The following is a 26,494-nucleotide window of genomic DNA, read 5'->3' on the forward strand; positions in this document are numbered from 1 at the left end:
TGCCTCCTCTCTATTCTAAAATCTTTATTTCTTTTGTTTCCTTAAAAGCAAAGCTATTTGTTAAATCTTTTGCCCCTCCAAATCTCATATACACTGCTTTTTCTCCATATACTTTAGCTCCTGATCCCTTACAAAACATCTCCACAATTCTCATTGCTTTTTTAACACTCTCTAGATCCTTTACTATCACTGTAGTATCATCCGCATACTGAAATATTTTGTTCTTTTCTCCCTCAACACTTATTCGCTTAATTCCCTTTTCTTGTTTTATGGCCAGACCTAGTGGTTCAGAAACTAAAGAATATAAAAGAGCTGAGAGTGGACATCCTTGCCTTATTGATCTAGTAACTTTAAAACACTGTGTTAAAAAGCCATTACATTTAATTTTTGTTACTGCTCCTTTGTATAACATTTTTATCCATTTAATAAAATTTCCTCCAAAACCAAAACTTTTTAAAATACCAAATAAAAAATCATGTTCCACTCTGTCAAACGCTTTTTCGAAATCTAAACTAATTCTATACCCTTCTTTGTTCTTGTCATGTATGTATCTTATCGTATCTTTTATACTTATTGTTGCATCTGCTATATCTCTTTCACTCCGTACACTTGGTTGGTTTTAATTATATTCGGCATTACTTTCCTCAATCAGTTGGCTAAAATTTTAGACAAAACCTTTAAGTCAGTATTCAACATAGTAATTGGTCTGTAATTCTTCAAATCTATCTTCTCTCCTTTTCGCTTATATATCAATTTCATTAAACCGATTCCCATTCTTTGGTTCAGTTCTCCTTTGTTAAAAATATCCGCATAATTTATACTTCTTTTAAAATGCTAGCTAAAAAATCTTTTAAAACTATATAAAATTCACTCCCCAAACCATCTATACCTGGACTTTTCTTTTTGTTTAGATCACTTATTGCTCTTTTTATCTCTTCTTCACTTATCTCTCTATCACACTCTTTTTTGTCTTGTTCCCCAACTGTTGTTTTTATTTCTTTCAATAACTCCAGTTTCTCTTCTTCTTTCACTCCCTCTGCACTAAACAAATTCTCATAGTATGGTTTTATTTCTTTTAGAATTTCCTCGTTTGTTTCTACAACTACTCCATTATTTCCTCTTATTTCTTTTATCATTTTCGCTTTCCCTCTACTTTTTTCTAGATTAAAGAAAAACTTTGTACATTTTTCGCCCTCCACTGTGTATTTTGCCTTACTTCTTAGTCTTGCTCCCTCATATTTGTCCTCTTCCATTTCTTTCAATATTCCCTCTAGTTCTTTTATTTTTTGTATATCTCCCCATTCTCATTTACTTCTTTTTTAAATTTTTCCCTTGTTTCTCTTGCTTTTCTGTATTAACTTGCAGTACTTTATTGTAAACTTTTTAACTAAATATTTAGTATTTTCCCACCATATTCTTTTATCTTCAATGTACATTTCGTTCTTCTTTTCCATTTCAATAATTTCTTTAACACTCAAAACATAACCTTCATTCTTTAAAATCTCTGTATTTAAAATCCAAACTCCCGGCCCTCTTTTCACAGAACTCCAGTCTATTTGTATAAAAATTGGTTTGTGATCACTTAAGCTTGAGTCCTCATATTTAATACTACCAATAAAACCTTCCACGTTTCTTGTACATAATATAAAATCAATTCTTGTTTTGCACATAAAATTCCCCACTAATTGCCTCCTTGAATATTCTCAAATTTTTCCATTTCTTTCTCGCCATATATCAATCATGTTGTTTTCTTCTATTAATAATTCCAACTCTTTTCTTCCTTTGTAATTTCTAAAAACCATTCCCTCACCCATTTCAATTTTGCTAAAAACAGTATTAAAATCACCCATCATAATAACTTCTTTGTATTCCTTTAAAAATTCTCTTAAAACACTAAAATACTCTTTCTTTTCATTCTCTTCATTTGGCGCATGAACATTAACCACAACTATTGCTTTTCCTTCAAAGACCATTTCTACAGCCATGCATTTCCCTTCTTCATCATTGTATATTTTCTTACATGTTACACCACTGTTTTCCTTTATTAAAACCGCTACACCTCTGCCATACCTATCATCCCCATTATTATATAAGATCTCTCCATTCCACCTTTTCATTATTTCTGTCATAAAACTTTCCCTCCAGTTAGTCTCTTGTAATAAAATCACATCTTCACTTTTGCACATTTCCTTCATTTTCTAAAATTTTCTTATATCTAAAAGTCCTCTGGCATTAAAATTAACAATTCTTAACAGCATAAAACATATAAGAATGTTGATAAGATCCATCATCTTAGTCCATCTCCTTCAAGTCCTTTAGCACATCAAACTTATTCCCAGTCTCAATAGAGTCTTTTTTAATTACTTTTTTCCTGGCAGTGACTAAATTTGGTGTTACCTTTATTGGCCTTCTTCTTTTGGATGATTTCGCTTGTTTGTCTTCCTTTTCCGTTAAACCCATCTGAGTCCAAGTTCCCTCGTTCTGTTGTGATTGTTCCTCTTGATCATTATGTTCTTTTTCATGCTGTTCATTGTCCTTGGTCGCTGTTGTTTCGCCCTCTTGTATTGTTTCTTCTTCCCGTTGCACATTGTCTCGTTCATGCATCTGCTTGTCCACTTGCTGTTTATCCTCCTCCTCCTCATTTCCCATCCCACACTCACACTTATTTAAAACTAAATTACAATCCGGGCACCTTACTGCATTGCAGTCTCTCGCGAAGTGCCCCCTCTCCTCACACTTAAAACATTTGAACTCCGGGCAATCCTTCAACACATGGTCCGGGCTCATGCACAGCCGACAGGTCTTCACCAGGTGGCTGTGCATCACCCAGAAATATTGTGGGCCCTCTGCCGTTTCCATTCTTGTACTGTATGGGAGGGAGGCAACTTCTTTTGGGAAACGTGTTCTGACAAACCTTGTTCCATCCTCAATGTTGGTGCCCGGATACACTCGTCTTTTTATTTTCGATATTGGGGAGACTCCCCATCCTTCCAATTTATCAATAATCTCCTCATCAGCCATGTAGACAGGCAGATGCATGAAGGAGACAATGTAATCTCGGTTTTGCAGTCTCCTTACCTCTAAGTTAGTTCCATTAATTGTCAGCCCATCCATTAACATATCTGTGTCTACTTCATTTTCCAGCGTCACCTCGTACTCCTTAGTTTGTTTGGGTCTGACCACTAGTATCCTTCCTTCACCAATCCGCTCCATCTCTGCATTAATAATGTCTACTGCCCTCACATCTTTCAATTGTCCTACTTCCACTGTCACCGTCGCTTCCTTCAAGTACACTCTTTTCACACTCTCTTTTCTTCTTTCATTATCCTATTCTTTACCATCTCGTTGTCTTTTAGCCAGTCCATTGTCATTCCCACGCCGTATTTCCTCCGCCATTGCCATGTCCGTCACCGTGGATCCATCCATTATAAACAAAAGGATCAAAAACAAAAAAAACACACAAAAAAGCGCAAAAATATACTGAAGTTCCCCCCCAACAGCGCAAGCTGCTGGGAGGAAGAAACTAAACAAAAGAAAAAACGAACCACTAATAGAAATAAAGACTTATTTAAACGCAAAAAACACACAAAAAAAGTTTGGCGAGCCTCTCTCACCTACTGCAGCCAAACACTTCCTGGATTGTACCAACTGGTCTAATTCACAGGGGTGCACAGGGTGGAATGGCCGTAAGCGAGGGCTGCGGCTACCAGCAGGCCATTTAAAGCACGCGCACTGCACGCATCCTTATGCTGCTCTCCCATCATTAAAATATGTCTTGTACTGCAGCTCTAAAAAAGAGACAACAGGTCCTTTCCTCTCAGACATTGTCTCTTTTTATTTATTTCTCTTTTTGAAAAGGTATGTGCCTCCTCTCTAGTCATTCAATTTCACATGAGTCGTCCACAATACCTTTTTCTGCATACCTGTGTCATAGCTTCCATGTGGTTTGCTAAAAGAGGGCATACTCAGCTGCACAATTATATGCTTAACACATAATAATAATCCAGTGGCCAAAGAAAACTCTTCTCTACTTAAAAAATGACCTCAGGACCCTTTCTTTTGGATGTGTCCACCAAATTTTGGAAGCACTGCACTTTGTTTGTACTTTCCTACTCTGTATGTTGCAGTCAAGAAAGAGCAAAAAAAAAAACAAACCCTCTACTGCTTTCTGTAGGAGGCAAGATAAATGAGCAGGCTGTCCTTTGCCACAGAGAAAGCTAAATGAAAGAAAATCAATCAAACAACCAATTTCCAAGGATAAATAAATAAATCCCAGTTGAGCCAGGGGGGAGTGTATGAGTTAGGGAACCTAGGCACATCGACGGATGTTGGCCCATTCAAATAAGTTGCAATATGACACATAGGCGGTGCGATGGACCGTACGCCTGAATTTGGATCCAAATTGCCACTTAGGCGGATGGCGAGTCGGCGTTATGGCCCTAATTGCGCATACGGCGCAATTATTGCGCAATAGGCTGTTGGTTGACACCACCGGGGGCGCTCGTGCACTGCGAATGAAACGAACGTCCACCGAACGGCCTATTTCGTCCACCCAGGCGCCTATCCTTCGTTATTTCGTCCACCTATCAGCCTAAAGTGCCACCTAGGTGACTACTCAGTCTTTCTCTCGTCCCACGAACAGCCTATTCATCCACCTAAGTGCCTATTTTTCATCATTGTGCCTAAAGCGCCACCTAAGTGGCTACTCTTCACCGTAGTCTTCCTCACGTCCCACGAACAGCCTATTCGTCCACCTAAGTGCCTATTTTTCGTCATTGTGCCTAAAGCGCCACCTAAGTGACTACTCTTCACCGTGGTCTTCCTCACGTCCCACGAACAGCCTATTCGTGCCTAGCCAGTGAAAATATAGGGTGGGGTTAGGAAACAGACTCGGGGCCCACCTATGACCCTGAAACCCTGGATCCTGACCCAGGGGCCCCTGGACTACCACCGTGTCAAATTTGGAGCAGCTGCGACCTTTTGACCCCTGCTTTCCAGACGTCCGTCCTGCAACCTATTCGACGTAGGCTGTTCGTTGACACTTGGGCCAATTAAGCATGAAAACGGGTCGAAGGGACACGAGGCTCCAGTCACAGCCCCAGGGGCCCCTGACGAGGCATGGGTGTCAATTTCGGGCCAAACGGAGTCATCGGCTGCTGTTTGGCCCCCGGGGGTCCGAGGGCCCCCAAACTTCGCATCCTGGTATTCTAGGGTCCCCACTGCCACATACTAGGAGGACGAGTCCCTAGAGCACAGGAAAATATTTTAGACCTTTTGACCCCTGCTTTCCAGACGTCCGTCCTGCAACCTATTCGATGTAGGCTGTTCGTTGACACTTGGGCCAATTAAGCATGAAAACGGGTCGAAGGGACATGAGGCTCCAGTCACGGCCCCAGGGGCCCCTGACGAGGCGTGGGTGTCAGTTTCGGGCCAAACGGAGTCATCGGCTGCTGTTTGGCCCCCAGGGGTCCGAGGGGCCCCAAACTTCGCATCCTGGTAGCCTAGGGTCCCCACTGCCACATAGTAGGAGGACGAGTCCCTAGAGCGCAGGGAAATATTTTTGACCTTATTTTTTCAAAATCTCTCACAAATCCTCTTCCACTCATAGACAGAAAGACCCTCTCCAAAGGGCCCAGTGAAAATATAGGGTAGGGTTAGGAAACAGACTCGGGGCCCACCTAGGACCCTGAAACCCTGGATCCTGACCCAGGGGCCCCTGGACTACCACCGTGTCAAATTTGGAGCAGCTGCGACCTTTTGACCCCTGCTTTCCAGACGTCCGTCCTGCAACATATTCGATGTAGGCTGTTCATTGACACTTGGGCCAATTAAGCACAAAAACGGGTCGAAGGGACACAAGGCTCCAGACACGGCCACAGGGGCCCCTGACGAGGCGTGGGTGTCAATTTCGGGCCAAACGGAGTCATTGGCTGCTGTTTGGCCCCCGGGGGTCCGAGGGGTTAGGGTTAGGGTTAGGTTAAGGGTTAGGGTTAGGTTAGGTTTAGGGTAAGGGTTAGCGGTTAAGGGTTGGGGGTTAGGTTTAGGGGTTAGGTTTAGGGGTTAGGTTTAGGGGTTAGGTTAAGGGGTTAAGTTTAGGGGTTAGGTTAAGGGGTTAAGTTTAGGGGTTAGGTTAAGAGGTTAGGTTAAGGGGTTAAGTTATAGGGTTAAGTTTAGGGGTTAGGTTTAGGGGTTAGGTTTAGGGGTTAGGAAGTGTTAGTTAAGGAGGGTAGGCGCTAACCAGTGTGCACAGGCCATCAATGTTGCTCACTCGACTGGATTCACTTCTCATTCAGGCCTTGGGGATATATAGTGCCTAATTTATTGATCCAAATTCTCTCTGCTCTTTTTCTCTGGGGCACGGACCACTGCGGGTTGGCCTGTAGGACCGTGACCCGGAAGGATTCCCATCCGTGTTTAAGAAAATGTTGGACCAGGTAAGTGTTATTTTCTCTTCCTCTCAGAATGTTGTATTTATGTTGCGTCATTCTGACCAGAACGGTGTTGCCCGTTTCTCCCACATATTGAGCTCGACATTGTTTGCAGGTGATGAGGTAAATGCAGTTTTTACAGTGTACCGTTCCTGATTGGTGAGTACTGAAAACCTCTTTTGTGAACTTGTTTTGTACGCATCTTTTTGTTCCAAATATTGTCCCTGATGTTTTTGTTTCGTGTTGTGAAGAGGATGGAGTTTGGCTCTAATTAGATAGTCTTGTAAACTTTTGTTTTTTTCTAAATGCTGCAATAACTCTGTGGTTCTTCAATATTTGTGTCTGTCCCAATATGTTCTGGAAGTTGGACTTTACCTCTTTGGTCAGTTTCAGAGCGGCCGAGGAGTAAGTCAGGACAAAGGGGACACCGGTCCCCTCCGCCTGGGCCCTGCTTGTCAAGTATGATTTAAAAACCTTTCTCGAGAAGGACCTGTTATATCCTCTGGGCCGGAGCGCTTTGAAGAGGATTCGTGTCGCTTCTCTGAAGTCCCGTTCCTGGGTGCATATGCGACGGAACATCAGGAGTTGCGACTTGACGAGGCCTGAGTAAGTGTGTTTGGGGTGAAAACTGCTTTTATGTAGCAGGGCATGCGTGTCGGTTTCTTTGAAGAAGACTTTGATGTCCAATTTGTGTGACGAGTTGAAATCTGGACCCTTGTAAGTTGTGGTGTCCAGAAAGTCTACCGGTAGGTGACTGGTGGTGGATTTTAATTTTATAGATGGGTTATGGTTATTTAGTGTCGCCACAAATTCCTTGAACCCGTCATCAGAGTGAGTCCATACTTCCCAGATATCATCTAGGTACCTAAAATATTGAAGGGGCTGTTTGTGGCATCAGGATAAGGCCGAAGCCTCCCATTCTGCCATAAATATGTTGGCGTAGGCCGGGGCAAACTTCTTGCCCATCGCTGTGCCTTTAACTTGCTGGAAAAATTCCCCATTGAACTCGAAATCGTTTCTGTTTAAATTGATTTCTAATAATTGGATGAGTTCTTTGTCGGGCCTGGAGGTGTCTGGGTTTTTTTGAAATATATTTTTAATGGCCTGAATTCCTTCTTGGATGTCTATGTTTGTGTAAAGGCCATCCACGTCCATAGTGAACAGGATGGCCTTTTGGGGAATTTTTAGTCCTTTGACTTTCTGGACAAAATCATACGTGTCTTTTATATAGCTGGGGTGGCCCATCGAAAGATGATTTAAGTAAAAATCTAAAAATTCTGCCGTATAGTTTGTTTCACTGCCGCAATCGGATACTATAGGCCTTCCTGGGGGAATTTCGTGAGGTTTGCTCCATTTGGTTGGGTCTTTGTGTATTTTGGGGAGCATGTAGAAACTCCTGCTTCTAGGTTCCGCGTTACCCAATAGGTAGGACTTTTGTTTTGCGTTGATGTGTTTTTTCTGATATAGGGTTTGGGCTATATTTTTGACCATAGGTACAGTGTCTAAAAAAATGGGTCTATCCAATTTCTGGTAATATTTTGGGTCATTCAATTGTCTATATCCCTCCCATAAATATTGGCTCAGTCCCATATGACTATCGCACTGCCCTTGTCTGCAGGTTTAATGATGATCATACTCCCCACGGTATGACACAGGTGTGCAGCTGAGTATGCCCTCTTTTAGCAAACCACATGGAAGCTATGACACAGGTATGCAGAAAAAGGTATTGTGGACGACTCCTGTGAAATTGAATGAATAGAGAGGAGGCACTTACCTTTTCAAAAAGAGAAATAAATAAAAATAGACAATGTCTGAGAGGAAAGGGCCTGTGGTCTCTTTTTTAGAGCTGCAGTACAAGACATATTTTAATGATGGGAGAGCAGCATAAGGATGCGTGCAGTGCGCTTGCTTTAAATGGCCTGCTGGTAGCCGCAGCACTCGCTTACGGCCATACCACCCTGTGCAGGCCCGAACTCGTCTGATCTCGGAAGCCAAACAGGGCTGGGCCTGATTAGTACTTGGTTGGGAGACTTCCTGGGAATACCAGGTGCTGTAAGATTTTCCTTTTCCTTGTTTGTTTTAACTCATACACTCCCCCAGGCTCAACTGGGATTTATTTATTTATCCTTGGAAATTGGTTGTTTGATTGATTTTCTTTCATTTCGCTTTCTCTGTGGCAAAGGACAGCCTGCTCATTTATCTTGCCTCCTACAGAAAGCAGTAGAGGGTTTTTTCTTTTTTGCTCTTTCTTGACTGCAACATACAGAGTAGGAAAGTACAAACAAAGTGCAGTGCTTCCAAAATTTGGTGGACACATCCGAAAGAAAGCGTCCTGAGGTCATTTTTTTAAGTAGAGAAGAGTTTTCTTTGGCCACTGGATTATTATTATGTGTTAAGCATATAATTGTGCAGCTGAGTATGCCCTCTTTTAGCAAACCACATGGAAGCTATGACACAGGTATGCAGAAAAAGGTATTGTGGACGACTCCTGTGAAATTGAATGAATAGAGAGGAGGCACTTACCTTTTCAAAAAGAGAAATAAATAAAAATAGACAATGTCTGAGAGGAAAGGTCCTGTTGTCTCTTTTTTAGAGCTGCAGTTCAAGACATATTTTAATGATGGGAGAGCAGCATAAGGATGCGTGCAGTGCGCTTGCTTTAAATGGCCCGCTGGTAGCCGCAGCACTCGCTTACGGCCATACCACCTGAGCACCCCTGTGGGTTAGACCAGTTGGTACAGTCCAGGAAGTGTTTGGCTGCAGTAGGTGAGAGAGGCTCACCAAAATTTTTTTGTGTTTTTTTTGCGCTTAAATAAGTCTTTATCTCTATTAGTCGTTAGTTTTTTTGTTTAAGTTCTTCCTCCCAGCAGCTTGCGCTGTTGGGGGGGAACTTCAGTATTTTTTGCGCTTTTTTGTGTTTTTTTTTGTCTTTGTTTTCTCTTGTTTATAATGGATGGATCCACGGTGACTGACATGGAAATGGCGGAGGAAATACGGCGTGGGAATGACAATGGACTGGCTAAAAGACAACGAGATGGCAAAGATAAGAATAATGAAAGAAGAAAAGATAGTGTGAAAAGAGTGTACTCGAAGGAAGCGACGGAGACAGTGGAAGTAGGACAATTGAAAGATGTGAGGGCGGTAGACATTATTAATGCAGTGGCGGAGTGGAGTGGTGAAGGAAGGATACTAGCGGTCAGACCCAAACAAACTGAGGAGTACGAGGTGACGCTGGAACATGAAGAAGACACAGAGATGTTAATGGATGGCTGACAATTAATGGAATTAACTTAAAGGTAAGGAGACTGCAAAACCGAGAGTACATTGTCTCCTTCATGCATCTGCTTGTCTACATGGCTGATGAGATTATTGATGAGGAGATCAGACGAGTTCGGGCATGCACAGGGTGGTATGGCCGTAAGCGAGTGCTGCGGCTACCAGCAGGCCATTTAAAGCAAGCGCACTGCACGCATCCTTATGCTGCTCTCCCATCATTAAAATATGTCTTGTACTGCAGCTCTAAAAAAGAGACAACAGGCCCTTTCCTCTCAGACATTGTCTATTTTTATTTATTTCTCTTTTTGAAAAGGTAAGTGCCTCCTCTCTATTCATTCAATTTCACAGGAGTCGTCCACAATACATTTTTCTGCATACCTGTGTCATAGCATCCATGTGGTTTGCTAAAAGAGGGCATACTCAGCTGCACAATTATATGCTTAACACATAATAATAATCCAGTGGCCAAAGAAAACTCTTCTCTAATTAAAAAATGACCTCAGGACGCTTTCTTTTGGATGTGTCCACCAAATTTTGGAAGCACTGCACTTTGTTTGTACTTTCCTACTCTGTATGTTGCAGTCAAGAAAGAGCAAAAAAAAAAACCTCTACTGCTTTCTGTAGGATGCAAGATAAATGAGCAGGCTGTCCTTTGCCACAGAGAAAGCTAAATGAAAGAAAATCAATCAAACAACCAATTTCCAAGGATAAATAAATAAATCCCAGTTGAGCCAGGGGGGAGTGTATGAATTAAAAACAAACAAGGAAAAGCAAAATCTTACAGCACCTGGTATTCCCAGGAAGTCTCCCATCCAAGTACTAACCAAGCCCAGCCCTGTTTGGCTTCCAAGATCAGACGAGTTCAGGCCTGCATAGGGTGGTATGGCCGTAAGCAAGTGCTGCGGCTACCAGCAGGCCATTTAAAGCAAGCGCACTGCACGCATCCTTATGCTGCTCTCCCATCATTAAAATATGTCTTGTACTGCAGCTCTAAAAAAGAGACAACAGGCCCTTTCCTCTCAGACATTGTCTATTTTTATTTATTTCTCTTTTTGAAAAGGTAAGTGCCTCCTCTCTATTCATTCAATTTCACAGGAGTCATCCACAATACCTTTTTCTGCATTCCTGTGTCATAGCTTCCATGTGGTTTGCTAAAAGAGGGCATACTCAGCTGCACAATTATATGCTTAACACATAATAATAATCCAGTGGCCAAAGAAACTCTTCTCTACTTAGAAAATGACCTCAGGACGCTTTCTTTCGGATGTGTCCACCAAATTTTGGAAGCACTCCACTTTGTTTGTACTTTCCTACTCTGTATGTTGCAGTCAAGTACCATCATTTCATACTCATTTCCTCTTTTCAAAATTTCAATCTTAATCCTTCTCCTTTTTCTATAAATATAATATAAATTTAATATAAATTCAGCCCATGTGCTAAATACCTCCTGATAAAATAATGTCACATTTTCAATCATTGGTTTTTTAAGGCCATAAACAATCCTTCCTCACCACATCCACTACTTTTATCTAAATACTTTCTCATATAACCCTTCCATCCATATTCTACTTTATCATATAAGTATTTTTTTATTATTTTCACTCTTATTGCCTTTCTTTTAACTTCTAAGTCACATGTTGCAGTCAAGAAAGAGCAAAAAAAAAAACCCTCTACTGCTTTCTGTAGGAGGCAAGATAAATGAGCAGGCTGTCCTTTGCCACAGAGAAAGCTAAATGAAAGAAAATCAATCAAACAACCAATTTCCAAGGATAAATAAATAAATCCCAGATGAGCCAGGGGGGGAGTATATGAGTTAAAGCAAACAAGGAAAAGCAAAATCTTACAGCACCTGGTATTCCCAGGAAGTCTCCCATCCAAGTGCTAACCAGGCCCAGCCCTGTTTGGCTTCCAAGATCAGATGAGTTTTTTTTTTTTTTTTTTTTTTTTTATTATCAAAAGGTTACAAAATTTTGTTTACAACACATATTTATAGATCCAACCCTTATATCCCCACAGCAGCTCCATCTTCATTATCATTTAGCCTTACACAACATACACTGGTCATTTTCTTTAATCCTCATATTTCAAAATAATTTCTTAACTTTTCAACATGTACCATCATTTCATACTCATTTCCTCTTTTCAAAATTTCAATCTTAATCCTTCTCCTTTTTCTATAGTTATAATCCCACATCCTTCCACAAATGCCTCTTCAAATTCCTCTTTTCTCAAATATTTCCACATGAGATACACATTTTTCCTTACGACAGTTCTGAATATCTCAATTACATCTACTTTCCTCTTTTCATAGTATGCCAGATTCCTCCTCACCCATATTGCATATCTTGCATGACTTAAAATAAAATTCCACAGATTAACCCTCTTGTCCTTGTAATTCACCCATTCACCAAATAAAAACAGTTTTTTCCATTCATTCCCTGTTACATCTTTTCCCATTCCATCCTTGATCAACTTTTTCATTTTTTCATGGAATATTTCCAGCTCTTTACATTCGAAGAATATATGCATCAGAGTTTCTGGTTCTGTTTCACACGTGTCACATTCTCTATTTACATTATTGTTGATTTGATGGATTACCACCTTCGTGTATATCCTATTATGTCTTAGTTTAAAATCCAGGTTCTCACACTCCAGTCCATTATATTTCACATTTAAGTTTTCCCAAATTTTCTTCACATTCAAATCCGGGAATAGTTTTGGCCATACAGCCTCTGATGCTGGCACTTTGATTTCCTTTTTCACCAATATCTTATATATCATTTTCACATTTATCTCATATACATACTTCTTATTCTTATTTTCCATGATATACATTTCCGGTATTCCCCAATTTCCCACTTTAACAGTCTCTCGCTCTATCCTTTCCACCCACCCCTCAGGCAGACTTGTTTTGATGTTTTCACATTCACGGTCCACTTTTGATTGTTCAATCTCATCATCCCATCCTACCACACAGTCATATATGGCCCTATTTGGTAGGAACCCTCCTCACATATTCATATGCCATATCTTTTACTTTTCTTACACCCGCTCTCATAAACAGCCTATTATAAAGCATTTTCCCTCCTAGCCTTATTTTTGGATTCAAGAATATTGGCTGATGATGCACTTGATTTATATTCTCACATTCATATCCCACGTTTAATATAAATTCAGCCCATGTGCTAAATACCTCCTGATAAAATAATGGCACATTTTCAATCATTGGTTTTTTAAAGGCCATAAACAATCCTTCCTCACCACATCCACTACTTTTATCTAAATACTTTCTCATATAACCCTTCCATCCATATTCTACTTTATCATATAAGTATTTTTTTTATTATTTTCACTCTTATTGCCTTTCTTTTAACTTCTAAGTCAACCAATTTCAGGCCCCCCTCCTTATAATCTGCTATTAGTGTTTTTGCTGATATTTTAACTCCTTTCCCTCCCCACAAAAAAATATTCACAGTCTCTTTCATTCCATTTAACACCCAATTGGGTAAGTCTATTACACCCATCACATGGTTGCATTTGGTGAGCAATAATGAGTTAGCTACTACTACCTTGCCTCTTAACCTCAATTCCCTTAATCTCCATGATTGTAAGACTTGTTTTATTTTATTCAATATTCCTGTCCATGTAGCATCTCTAGCTTCTTTTGCATTTGTTCCTATGTTCACACCTAGAATCTTCACATACTCTTTCGTTATTTTAAATGGAGTATCTCCCTCTTCTATATCCACACCTCCTATACTCATTATTTCTGATTTATCTGCATTTATTTTTGCACCAGACGCTTTCCCGTATGTTTCCATATGTTTTCTTATTCTATTTATACTCTCTATGTTCTTGACTGTAAATGTGGTATCGTCTGCATACTGATGAATTATGCTCACTCCCCCATATGGTATTTTAATTCCTCTTATCTCTTTACCTCCTTTGATTAGTGTTGCCAAAGGTTCTGCTGTTATTGAGTATAGCAATGCCGACAACGGACATCCTTGCCTAACTGACCTCTCTAAAGGAAAGGCTTCAGTTAAAACCCCATTAATCTTCACACAGCTCTTTGAATTGTCATGTACTAGTTTTATCCATCTTAGAATCCTTTCCCCAAATCCAAATCTTCTCATTACTTGCTCCATAAAGCTGTGCTCTACCCTATCAAACGCCTTATTTAAATCCATAGATAAAACCAAACCCCCCTCCCATCCTTTCCCATACTTTCTACTACATCCCTTATTGTACCGATTGTGTCTGTGATATCGCTTCCCATTATGCTGTATGCTTGATTCGGTGATATTATTGTCTCTACTACCTTTTTTATTCTGTTGGCTAATACTTTTGTTAGGATTTTATAGTCTGTGTTTAACAGACTTAACGGTCTATAATTTTCCAACTTGAGTGGACTTCCTCTATTTTTGTACAAGATGGTAATTACTCCTAAACCCATTGATTCTGGCATTTCCCCTCTCCCTTCCATACTCCTATACAACTTCCACAAAATTGGTGCTACAGTATCAACAAAAGTCTTATAGAACTCATGTGTTACACCATGTGCTCCCGGGCTTTTGTTCATTTTTGTTTGCTTTATTGCTTCTTTTATTTCTTCAATACCTATATCTCTTTCACACATATTCTTATAATCCTCATTTAACCTAGCACTTATAGTATTTAGAACTTCATCCACACACTCCTGTTTTACACCTTCTTTCTTAAATAATTCCTTATAAAACGACTCCACTGCTTTTATTATCTCCACATAATCAGTTACTTTTTCCCCTTTCCCATTTTCCAGCTCTACAATATGATTTATCCTCTGCTCTTTTTTTCTAAATTCAGAAAGAATTTTGTACTCCTTTCTCCTTCCAGTGCATACTGTGCCCTACTCCTTATTAATGCACCCTTGCTTTTTTCTTTTTCGTATTCCTCTATTTCTGCTTTAATCTGCAAGAAACCTTCTTTTCCATTCTTAGGATCACTCTCTATTTTCTCTGCTTCTTTCTTCAATGCATTTTCCATTTCTTCTACTTTGCTCCTTCTCATAAAATCCCTTTGCTTTGAGTATCTAATACTCCTTTTTTAATTTTCCCTTTCATTTTTTCCCACCATTCACACACATTTTCATTAAACATTGGATTTTCCATTTCATACCTTATACATTTTCTGATATTTTCTTTGTATGCCTTTTCTTTTAACAGAGATGCATTCAAACACCACAGTCCCCCACCTCTCCCTTCCACATTCACACCGACCTTTACTGTCATAGCAGCATGGTCACTTATTCCTATAAACTTATATTTCACATTTTTCACATATTCCAACATTTCCCTCTTAATTAAGCATAAGTCTATTCGGCTTTGCTTCAAATTTCCCATCACCATTTGCCTTCTAGAAAACTCTCTTTTATAAGGATTTTCTTCTCTCCAAGCATCAACCATATTTTCACTTTGCATCACTTCACTTAGGTAATTCCTAGACACATCAGATTTAAAGTTCGCACAGCTTGAAGCATCTAATCTTGTGCACCACACATTGAAATCTCCAACCACTATACATTTCCCTTTACAGAATGGCTTCATTTCTTTGAAAATTTCTTTTCTTTCAGTTTCTACGTTAGGTGCATAAATATTTATCAGCCTGAATAGTTCATTGTTAAACATAAATTCTATTACCAACAATCTCCCTTTACTGTCCTTATATATTTGCTTTGCATTATGCACTCCTTCCCTCTTTATCAATATCGCCACTCCACTAGCTCTTGGATTACCATGGCTAACAAAAATATCATCTTCCCACAACTTTTTTATATTGCTCATTACATCTTCTGACCAACGCGTCTCTTGTAAACAAATTATGTCTGCTTTAAGCATTCCTTTCACCTTCTCAAACTTATTAATTTCTCTTAGCCCGTTGCTATTCAAGCAGGCAATGTTCATAATGCCACACATAACATATATTATAGTTTTAAATAGTCTCAAACTCATATCATTAAATGCAGTCTCTTACTTTTTTGCAGTATGCTCCTCCGTCCCTTTAATCTTTCTTTTCTTCTTTATGCTCTTTTCCTCACTTGTGTCCATTTCCTCCCACACATTAATCACTGGGTTCTTTGGCTCCTCCTTCTGTCTTCCCCCTCCTTCATCCTTCTCCTCCATACTTTTTGTACCTTGACTTTCTCTGTCCCCTTTTAGCGTCTCTCCTTCTTCATTCTCCCGTTCCTTCGATATTTTCACTTTTCCAGCTCTTAGACTTAACTCTTCACCTGTTTCAGTTTTCCCCTCTTTCTTTTTTCCTCCTCTCTCTCTCTGCCATAGCCCCGTGACCGCCCCTTCTTGGCCACTCTCTCTCTCAGAATCTATCGACTCTGCTGTTCCTTCTTTTTCACTACAGGTGTCCCTTCTCACCTCTTCTCCTGTCGCTACATCTCCCTCTTCCCCTGTCGCTGCATATTCCTCTTCCTCGCTCTCCTCCCCCTCATCCAATTCGTAAAGGTCCGATGACTTCCCTTCGGTATTCTCTCCTCTCATCTCCTCTGGCGTTTCACACACACACAAACCATGCCTCATTTCACACTCTTTACAGAACCCCTCCATACATTCTCGTGCATAGTGTCCTTGCTTGTTGCACTTGAAGCACATGAAGCTTGGGCAGTCTCTTACTATGTGCCCTGGTTGAATGCACAAGCGGCACACCTTCAGCTGTCTGTCGTGTATGACTCTGAAGTGTTCCATTCCTCCCATCGTCTCAAACTTTGTAGAGTATGGCAATGATTTACTGTATCTGTAAACTTGACTTTTAAGAATCTTGTTCCGTCAGCAATATCCGTCCCAGGCCACATTCTCCTTTTAATTCTTGAGACTGCCGTCACTCCCCATTCTGTCAGCTTTCTCATTATTGTCTCATCCTGGATGTACGTTGGCAGACCCAGGAATGAAACTATCAACTCAGTGCTGTTTATTTCTTTCACCATAATTCTACTATTTCTTATCTTTAATCCATCCAATATTTTCTCCTTTCCTTTCTCCTCCTCCATTGTTAGTTCATACTCCCTCTGAGTTTTATACCTGCATACGATCACCACTCCACATTCCTCTCTCACTTTCTTCAGAAGTTCCATCATAGTAATTCTGTCTTCTCCCTCCATCTCCACCAGCACTGTCAGATGCTTCTCATAATTCCTTCTTTGTCCATCCTCACCACCATTCTCTCTCACCTTCTGCTTGTCCATTCCTCCTTCTTTGTCCATGTTGTTGTTTTCCACTTTTCAGCCAGAAGCCTTTATCCCCAAACAGCAAAAAGCCGTTTGGGGATTAAATAGCTTTATAGATAAACACTCCTTTTTTTAAGAGGATGTTTTCCAGACAGAAAAGAGAAAAACCAAAAAGAAGAAAGAAAAGAATAAGATACTCAGCTCTTCCAGAGAAACACTCTCCACACGCTGCCAACTCACTTCCTGTTGCTCACTAGCGCGCTCAGGGTGGTATGGCCATAAGAGAAAGATGCTGTGAACAGAGGGCTATTTAAAGAAAGCCCACTGCCTGGGCCTTCCTCCTTGACACATGTCTTGGTGTGTCGTTTCAGAAGGAGAAAATACATTGGACAAACAGATCCTGTCCTGAAAAATGGGCATTTAAACAAACTAAACATTTCAAACAAAAAACAAAACTAAACAAAAGAACAACCAAAGTGAAGTGCCTCCTGTCTCCACATTCAATTACATTGGAGCTGGACACACTACCTTTTCCTGCTTACCTGTACCATAGCTAGCACGTTGGTTGCTAAAAGAGGGAGGACTCAGCGTGGGCAATGGGCCACGCACGGCAATAAGCCACTGGGCCAACGCAAACCCTTCCCCACTCAAAGAAAGTCCTCTGGACACATTCTATGGGAAATGTGCAACTCATTTTGCGGCAGCAAAGCACTTTGTTCGAACTTTCCTTCTCTGTGTGTTGCTGTCAAGAGGCAGCCAAAAAATAAAACCAGCACTGACCCCTGGAGGAGGCAAGAAAAAGGACCAGGCTGTCATTTGCCACAAAGGCAAAATGAAGGAAATAGATTGGGGGTCTATTTTCTAAGGATGAATGAATAATAAAAAAAAAAAGAATAAAAAAAAAAACTCAGCTGTGTATTAGTTAAACCAATCCAGGAGAAGCAAAGGCTTACAGCACCTGGTATTCCCAGGAAGTCTCCAATCCAAGTACTAACCAGGCCCAGCGCTGCTTGGCTTCCGAGATCAGACGAGTTCAGGCCTACACAGGTTGGTATGGCCGTAAGCGAGAGTTGCGGCTACCAGCAGGCCATTTAAAGCAAGCGCACTGCACGCATCCTTACGCTGCACTCCCATCATTAAAATATGTCTTGTACTGCAGCTCTAAAAAAGAGACAACAGGCCCTTTCCTCTCAGACATTGTCTATTTTTATTTATTTCTCTTTTTGACAAGGTAAGTGCCTCCTCTCTATTCATTCAATTTCACAGGAGTCGTCCACAATACCTTTTTCTGCATACCTGTGTCATAGCTTCCATGTGGTTTGCTAAAAGAGGGCATACTCAGCTGCACAATTCTATGCTTAACACATAATAATAATCCAGTGGCCAAAGAAAACTCTTCTCTACTTAAAAAATGACCTCAGGATGCTTTCTTTCGGATGTGTCCACAAAATTTTGGAAGCACTGCACTTTGTTTGTACTTTCCTACTCTGTATGTTGCAGTCAAGAAAGAGCACAAAAAAAAAAACCCTTTACTGCTTTCTGTAGGAGGCAAGATAAATGAGCAGGCTGTCCTTTGCCACAGAGAAAGCTAAATGAAAGAAAATCAATCAAACAACCAATTTCCAAGGATAAATAAATAAATCCCAGTTGAGCCAGGGGGGAGTGTATGAGTTAAAGCAAACAAGGAAAAGCAAAATCTTACAGCACCTGGTATTGCCAGGAAGTCTCCCATCCAAGTACTAACCAGGCCCAGCCCTGTTTGGCTTCCAAGATCAGACGAGTTAGGACCTGCATTTTTTTTATTTTTTTTTTTTTTGTTTTTTATTTAATAGATACGATACAATAAAAAACAGATTTTCTTCTGCAAACATCATATCTTCATTTTACATACATTTAAAAATAAATAAATAAATAAATAAATAAAAAGTTTTAAAAGTCTCTTTCACTTCCCGGCAGCTTCCACATTAAATCTTTTAGAACACAACAAACATTTGGGGTAAAAACATCATAAAAAGCATTCAACATATTTTCATCTTTAAAATGCACATACAATCTTTCAATATATAATTCTGTTTTCCTTTTAAACACAGTCCAAACATCCAATACGATTTTTTCTTTTTTAGCCACAGTTCTTCTCTCCCATATTGCACTTTTCATTAACATTACACACAGATTAATACATTTTTTGTTTTGACACTTTTTTCCCAACCAAACATCACCACTCTGTTCCATTCCATTACACTTTCATCCCATTCCTCAGTCAAATCTTTAATTAAAACTTTACATTTCCTTAAGAATTCCTCCAATTCTTTACAGTATAAAACATATTTAAAATCCACTCTTCCTTTTCCTGGCACACTTTACACAAAGCGTTTTGTTCAATTCCTATTTTGTTTAGAATAGCCTCCGTAAAAACCACTTTATGTCTTATAAAATACTCCAAACATCCCAATTTTGTTTCCACACACATCCCCATCATGTTTCTGTATATACACTCTTCTCTTAAATCTTTGAATTTCTGCACCCAGTATCCATTTACAATCGGCTCTTTAAAAACACTATCTCTAAAAAAACCATAAAACATCCTCACCGTACATGTTTTAAAGCCATACAATTTTTCTCCCACCTTCACATACACTTCTTTCCCATTTTTCCCCACTTCCATGCTTTCAATTCTTTTTATCCAGTCTTTGGGTATTGCCTTTTGGATTATTTCATATTTGTTTATTATCTCCTGTCTGCTAAAATCCTCCTTTGCCTCCTCCATTACATCTACAATATATTTGTTACGTTCCTGTATTGTGTGTGGGTTCCTTTGTGTTTCTCTTCCCGCTCTCTCGGTTACTTTCGCTTTGCAGGCACCCGTGATTGGCCAAGTGACCTGTCAATCATCGTTAGTGTTGACATCATCCCTTCTCGCTGTCGCCAATGGGAACAGGCCACCGGGGTAATAAGAGGGCACGCTGATGTTTCAATGGCAGCTCAGTTCGTTGAGACTCAGACCACGCAGCTTTCTGTTTGCGATTTTGTATACCCTGTTAAGACTGTGGTTCCCGTTCGATCTGTGTGATGATGAATTAATGTATGAGTTAACTCTTCCTGTGTTCGATTCTCTGGTTTTTATGTAACTTGTTATACAGCAGACCGCTGAAGGTTACTAGTGCGGATAGAGAGATAGACAGGTAAGCGTGTCACGTGACATACACTGCAACACGCAGGGGTTTTCGTTTTGTTTACATACACTAGGTTAGGGGCGAGTGCCATTCCCTGTATTTTTGTTTTCTGATAGTTAGTGGAGATTAGGTAGGGCATCTTGGACGCTGAAGTTTATTTGTTTTCTTCTTTATTTTCTTAGTGAGGGTCAGAGGTTTGTGATGACCAACTTATCTTACAGAAATTCTGTATCCCATCATATATCTATCTATTAATCTATATTTGTCATAGATTGGTTCACTTCACTTTTGCCATTGACCTTGTTATACTGAATAAAGGTGTTGGTTTTTTTGCACAGTGAGTTGGATTCTTGGGTCTTTTGTACAAACCATGGCTTATATATATACCTCTTTATTGTCACATCTAAATGTTGGACTCCCGAAACCCTAGACTAGTTCGGGGGGTCGTAACAATATTGTACTGGCAAAAAAACGTCTTTAAACTCATATAACACTTCTCTTACTTTTTTAATTCCCAGCACCCACCACTTCTTAACAAATATCTCCTTTCCTTGATTTAATATGCCGTTGTTTAAGAATAAAGGCTGATTTAAAATGTTCTCTCTACCTTGTGGATTAAAATGTACATTACTTAAAAATTTACCCCAGGCGCTCATCAGTTCCTTGTAAAAATCTGGGAACCCCTCTGTCATCCATTTCTTTGTTCTCATCCACAGTATATTATCCCCTAGACTAAAAACCCCACATTTACTTAAAAAATATTCCATCATCTTTTTCCATGCCGTTTTGTTTTCTTCGTCTAAGTACTTTTGTGTTATTTTTACTCTTAGACTGTTCTTCCTTTGTTCAAAATCCATTAAGCCCAAACCTCCCTTCTCCACTGCTCCTATTAGTGTGTTGTATGCAATTCGTGCTGGCTTCCCTTCCCATAAAAAATCTAAAAAAAAAATTTTCAGCCTTTTTTCTGCCCACAATGGCATAGGTGACACATATAAAACATACCATAATTTTGAAACCATTAAAACATTCAGAATTAAGACCTTCCCTTTCAAAGTTAAAGTTCTCAGTTTCCAAAAATTCATCCTTCTTTCAATACCCCCTAATAATTCTTCCCACATTGTTTCTCCTACCTTCTTTTCATCCATTCCCATTAAAACACCTAAAATCTTTATTTCTTTTGTTTCCTTAAAAGCAAAGCTATTTGTTAAATCTTTTGCCCCTCCAAATCTCATATACACTGTTTTTTCTCCATTTACTTTAGCTCCTGATCCCTTACAAGACATCTCCACGATTCTCATTGCTTTTTTAACACTCTCTAGATCCTTTACTATCACTGTAGTATCATCTGCATACTGAAATATTTTGTTCTTTTCTCCCTCAACACTTATTCCCTTAATTCCCTTTTCTTGTTTTATGGCCAGACCTAGTGGTTCGGAAACTAAAGAATATAAAAGAGCTGAGAGTGGACATCCTTGCCTTATTGATCTAGTAACTTTAAAACACTGTGTTAAAAAGCCATTACATTAAATTTTTGTTACTGCTCCTTTGTATAAAATTTTTATCCATTTAATAAAATTTCCTCCAAAACCAAAACTTTTTAAAATACCAAATAAAAAATCATGTTCCACTCTGTCAAACGCTTTTTCGAAATCTAAACTAATTATATACCCTTCTTTGTTCGTCATGTATGTATCTTATCGTATCTTTTATACTTATTGTTGTATCTGCTATGTCTCTTCCTTTCACTCCGTACACTTGGTTGGTTTTAATTATATTCGGCATTACTTCCCTCAATCTGTTGGCTAAAATTTTCGACAAAACCTTTAAGTCAGTATTCAACATCGTAATTGGTCTGTAATTCTTCAAATCTATCTTCTCTCCTTTTCGCTTGTATATCAATTTCATTAAACCCATTCCCATTCTTTGGTTCAGTTCTCCTTTGTTAAAAATATCCGCATATACTTCTTTTAAAATGCTAGCTAAAAAATCTTTTAAAACTATATAAAATTCACTCCCCAAACCATCTATACCTGGACTTTTCTTTTTGTTTAGATCACTTATTGCTCTTTTTATCTCTTCTTCACTTATCTCTCTATCACACTCTTTTTTGTCTTGTTCCCCAACTGTTGTTTTTATTTCTTTCAATAACTCCAGTTTCTCTTCTTCTTTCACTCCCTCTGCACTAAACAAATTCTCATAGTATGCTTTTATTTCTTTGAGAATTTCCTCGTTTGTTTCTACAACTACTCCATTATTTCCTCTTATTTCTTTTATCATTTTCGCTTTCCCTCTACTTTTTTCTAGATTAAAGAAAAACTTTGTAAATTTTTCAGCCCTCCACTGTGTATTTTGCCTTACTTCTTAGTCTTGCTCCCTCATATTTTTCCTCTTCCATTTCTTTCAATATTCCCTCTAGTTCTTTTATTTTTTGTATATCTCCCCATTCTCATTTACTTCTTTTTCAATTTTTCCCTTGTTTCTCTCTCCTTGTTTCTCTTGCTTTTCTGTATTAACTTGCAGTACTTTATTGTAAACTTTTTAACTAAATATTTAGTATTTTCCCACCATATTCTTTTATCTTCAATGTACATTTCGTTCTTCTTTTCTGTTTCAATAATTTCTTTAACACTCAAAACATAACCTTCATTCTTTAAAATCTCTGTATTTAAAATCCAAACTCCCAGCCCTCTTTTCACAGAAATCCAGTCTATTTGTATAAAAATTGGTTTGTGATCACTTAAGCTTGATTCCTCATATTTAATACTACCAATAAAACCTTCCACGTTTCTTGCACATAATATAAAATCAATTCTTGTTTTGCACATAAAATTCCCCACTAATTGCCTCCTTGAATATTCTCTAATTTTTCCATTTCTTTCTCGCCATATATCAATCATGTTGTTTTCTTCTATTTATAATTCCAACTCTTTTCTTCCTTTGTCATTTCTAAAAACCATTCCGTCACCCATTTCAATTTTGCTAAAAACAGTATTAAAATCACCCATCATAATAACTTCTCTGTATTCCTTTAAAAATTCTCTTAAAACACTAAAAAACTCTTTCTTTTCATTCTCTTCGTTTGGCGCATGAACATTAAACACAACTATTGCTTTTCCTTCAAAGACCATTTCTTCAGCCATGCATTTCCCTTCTTCATCATTGTATATTTTCTTACATGTTACACCACTGTTTTCATTTATTAAAACCGCTACACCTCTGCCATACCTATCATCCCCATTATTATATAAGATCTCTCCATTCCACCTTTTCATTATTTCTGTCATAAAACTTTCCCTCCAGTTAGTCTCTTGTAAAAAAATCACATCTTCACTTTTGCACATTTCCTTCATTTTGTCAAATTTTCTTATATCTAAAAGTCCTCTGGCATTAAAATTAACAATTCTTAACAGCATAAAACATATAAGAATGTTGATAAGATCCATCATCTTAGTCCATCTCCTTCAAGTCCTTTAGCACATCAAACTTATTCCCAGTCTCCATAGAGTCTTTTTTAATTACTTTTTTCCTGGCAGTGTCTAAATTTGGTGTTACCTTTATTGGCCTTCTTCTTTTCGATGATTTCGCTTGTTTGTCTTCCTTTTGTTCCTTCTCTTCACTTTCCATTCTAACCGGTTGTTCATCGAAATCTATTACAACTCCATCTTGTTGTATATCCATCAGTCCATTATTCCCTTGATCATTTTGTTCCCCATCTTCCAAAGCACTTTGCACATTTTCCGTTAAAACCATCTGAGTCCAAGTTCCCTCTTTCTGTTGTGATTGTTCCTCTTGATCATTATGTTCTTTTTCATGTGTCCTTGGTCGCTGTTGATTCGCCCTCTTGTATTTTTTCTTCTTCCCATTGCACATTGTCTCGTTCATGCATCTGCTCGTCCACTTGCTGTTTATCCTCCTCCTCCTCATTCCCCATCCCACACTCACACTTATTTAAAAACAAATTACAATCCAGGCTCCTTACTGCATTGCAGTCTCTCGCGAAGTGCCCCCTCTCCTCACACTTAAAACATTTGAACTCCGGGCAATCCTTCACCACATGGTCCGGGCTCATTCACAGCCGACAGGTCTTCACCTGGTGGCTGTGCATCACCCGGAAATATTGTGGGCCCTCTGCCATTTCCATTCTTTTACTGTATGGGAGGGAGGCAACTTCTTTTGGGAAACGTGTTCTGACAAACCTTGTTCCATCCTCAATGTTGGTGCCCGGATACACTAGTCTTTTTATTTTCGATATTGGGAAGACTCCCCATCCTTCCAGTTTATCAATAATCTCCTCATCAGCCATGTAGACAGGCAGATGCATGAAGGAGACAATGTAATCTCGGTTTTGTACTCTCCTTACCTCTAAGTTAATTCCATTAATTGTCAGCCCATCCATTAACATCTCTGTGTCTTCTTCATGTTCCAGCGTCACCTCATACTCCTTAGTTTGTTTGGGTCTACCCGCTAGTATCCGTCCTTCACCAATCGGCTCCGCCACTGCATTAATAATGTCTACCTCCCTCACATCTTTCAATTGTCCCACTTCCACTGTCACCGTCGCTTCCTTCGAGTACACTCTTTTCACACTCTCTTTTCTTCTTTCATTATCCTTTTTTTTGCCATCTCGTTGTCTTTTAGCCAGTCCATTGTAATTCCCACGCCGTATTTCCTCCGCCATTGCCATGTCCGTCACCGTGGATCCATCCATTATAAACAAAAGAAAACAAAGACAAAAAAACACACAAAAAAAAGTGCAAAAAAATACTGAAGTTCCCCCCCAACAGCGCAAGCTGCTGGGAGGAAGAACTTAAACAAAAAAAAACTAACCACTAATAGAGATAAAGACTTATTTAAGCGTAAAAAAAACACAAAAAAACGTTTGGTGAGCCTCTCTCACCTACTGCAGCCAAACACTTCCTGGACTGTACCAACTGGTCTAACCCACAGGGGTGCACAGGGTGGTATGGCCGTAAGCAACAGCTGCAGCTACCAGCAGGCCATTTAAAGCAAGCGCATTGCACGCATCCTTATGCCGCTCTCCCATCATTAAAATATGTCTTGTACTGCAGCTCTAAAAAAGAGACAACAGGCCCTTTCCTCTCAGACATTGTCTATTTTTATTTATTTTTCTTTTTGAAAAGGTAAGTGCCTCCTCTCTATTCATTCAATTTCACAGGAGTCGTCCACAATACCTTTTTCTGCATACCTGTGTCATAGCTTCCATGTGGTTTGCTAAAAGAGGGCATACTCAGCTGCACAATTATATGCTTAACACATAATAATAATCCAGTGGCCAAAGAGAACGCTTCTCTACTTAAAAAATGACCTCAGGACGCTTTCTTTCGGATGTGTCCACCAAATTTTGGAAGCACTGCACTTTGTTTGTACTTTCCAACTCTGTATGTTGCAGTCAAGAAAGAGCAAAAAAAAAAAAAAACACACTACTGCTTTCTGTAGGAGGTAAGATAAATGAGCAGGCTGTCCTTTGCCACAGAGAAAGCTAAATGAAAGAAAATCAATCAAACAACCAATTTCCAAGGATAAATAAATAAATAAATCCCAGTTGAGCCAGGGGGGAGTGTATGAGTTAAAACAAACAAGGAAAATCAAAATCTTACAGCACCTGGTATTCCCAGGAAGTCTCCCATCCAAGTACTAACCAGGCCCAGCCCTGTTTGGCTTCCAAGATCAGACAAGTTCGGGCCAGCACAGGGTGGTATGGCCGTAAGCGAGGGCTGCGGCTACCAGCAGGCCATTTAAAGCAAGCGCACTGCACGCATCCTTATGCTGCTCTCCCATCATTAGAATATGTCTTGTACTGCAGCTCTAAAAAAGAGACAACAGGCCCTTTCCTCTCAGACATTGTCTATTTTTATTTATTTCTATTTTTGAAAAGGTAAGTGCCTCCTCTCTATTCATTCAATTTCACAGGAGTCGTCCACAATACCTTTTTCTGCATACCTGTGTCATAGCTTCCATGTGGTTTGCTAAAAGAGGGCATACTCAGCTGCACAATTATATGCTTAACACATAATAATAATCCAGTGACCATAGAGAACTCTTCTCTACTTAAAAAATGACCTCAGGACGCTTTCTTTCGGATGTGTCCACCACATTTTGGAAGCACTGCACTTTGTTTGTTCTTTCCTACTCTGTATGTTGCAGTCAAGAAAGAGCAAAAAAAAACAAACCCTCTACTGCTTTCTGTAGGAGGCAAGATAAATGAGCAGGCTGTCCTTTGCTACAGAGAAAGCTAAATGAAAGAAAATCAATCAAACGTATCGGTTACCTAACGTATCATCGGTTCTCTCTAGATGAGGGAACGAGTATTGCGTAAGCTAGCTTACGCTACGGGAAAGATTAATCTTTTCTGAGATATTGAAGCCAAAAAATTATCCTTA

The 26,494-nt window shown here is 39.4% G+C and overlaps 4 pseudogenes; 1 reads left to right on the forward strand and 3 right to left on the reverse strand.

Moving 5' to 3' along the window:
• Window positions 1-8,368: 8,368 nt before the first annotated feature.
• Window positions 8,369-8,487, forward strand: LOC127629359 (uncharacterized; annotated as a pseudogene).
• A 1,992-nt stretch (window positions 8,488-10,479) lies between these two features.
• Window positions 10,480-10,598, reverse strand: LOC127629331 (uncharacterized; annotated as a pseudogene).
• A 7,268-nt stretch (window positions 10,599-17,866) lies between these two features.
• LOC127629393 (uncharacterized) lies at window positions 17,867-17,985 on the reverse strand (annotated as a pseudogene).
• Window positions 17,986-25,704: 7,719 nt separating this feature from the next.
• LOC127629400 (uncharacterized) lies at window positions 25,705-25,823 on the reverse strand (annotated as a pseudogene).
• Between the last annotated feature and the right edge of the window lie 671 nt (window positions 25,824-26,494).

This window comes from Xyrauchen texanus, chromosome 35, assembly GCF_025860055.1.
Source record: "Xyrauchen texanus isolate HMW12.3.18 chromosome 35, RBS_HiC_50CHRs, whole genome shotgun sequence".
NCBI lineage: Eukaryota > Metazoa > Chordata > Actinopteri > Cypriniformes > Catostomidae > Xyrauchen > Xyrauchen texanus.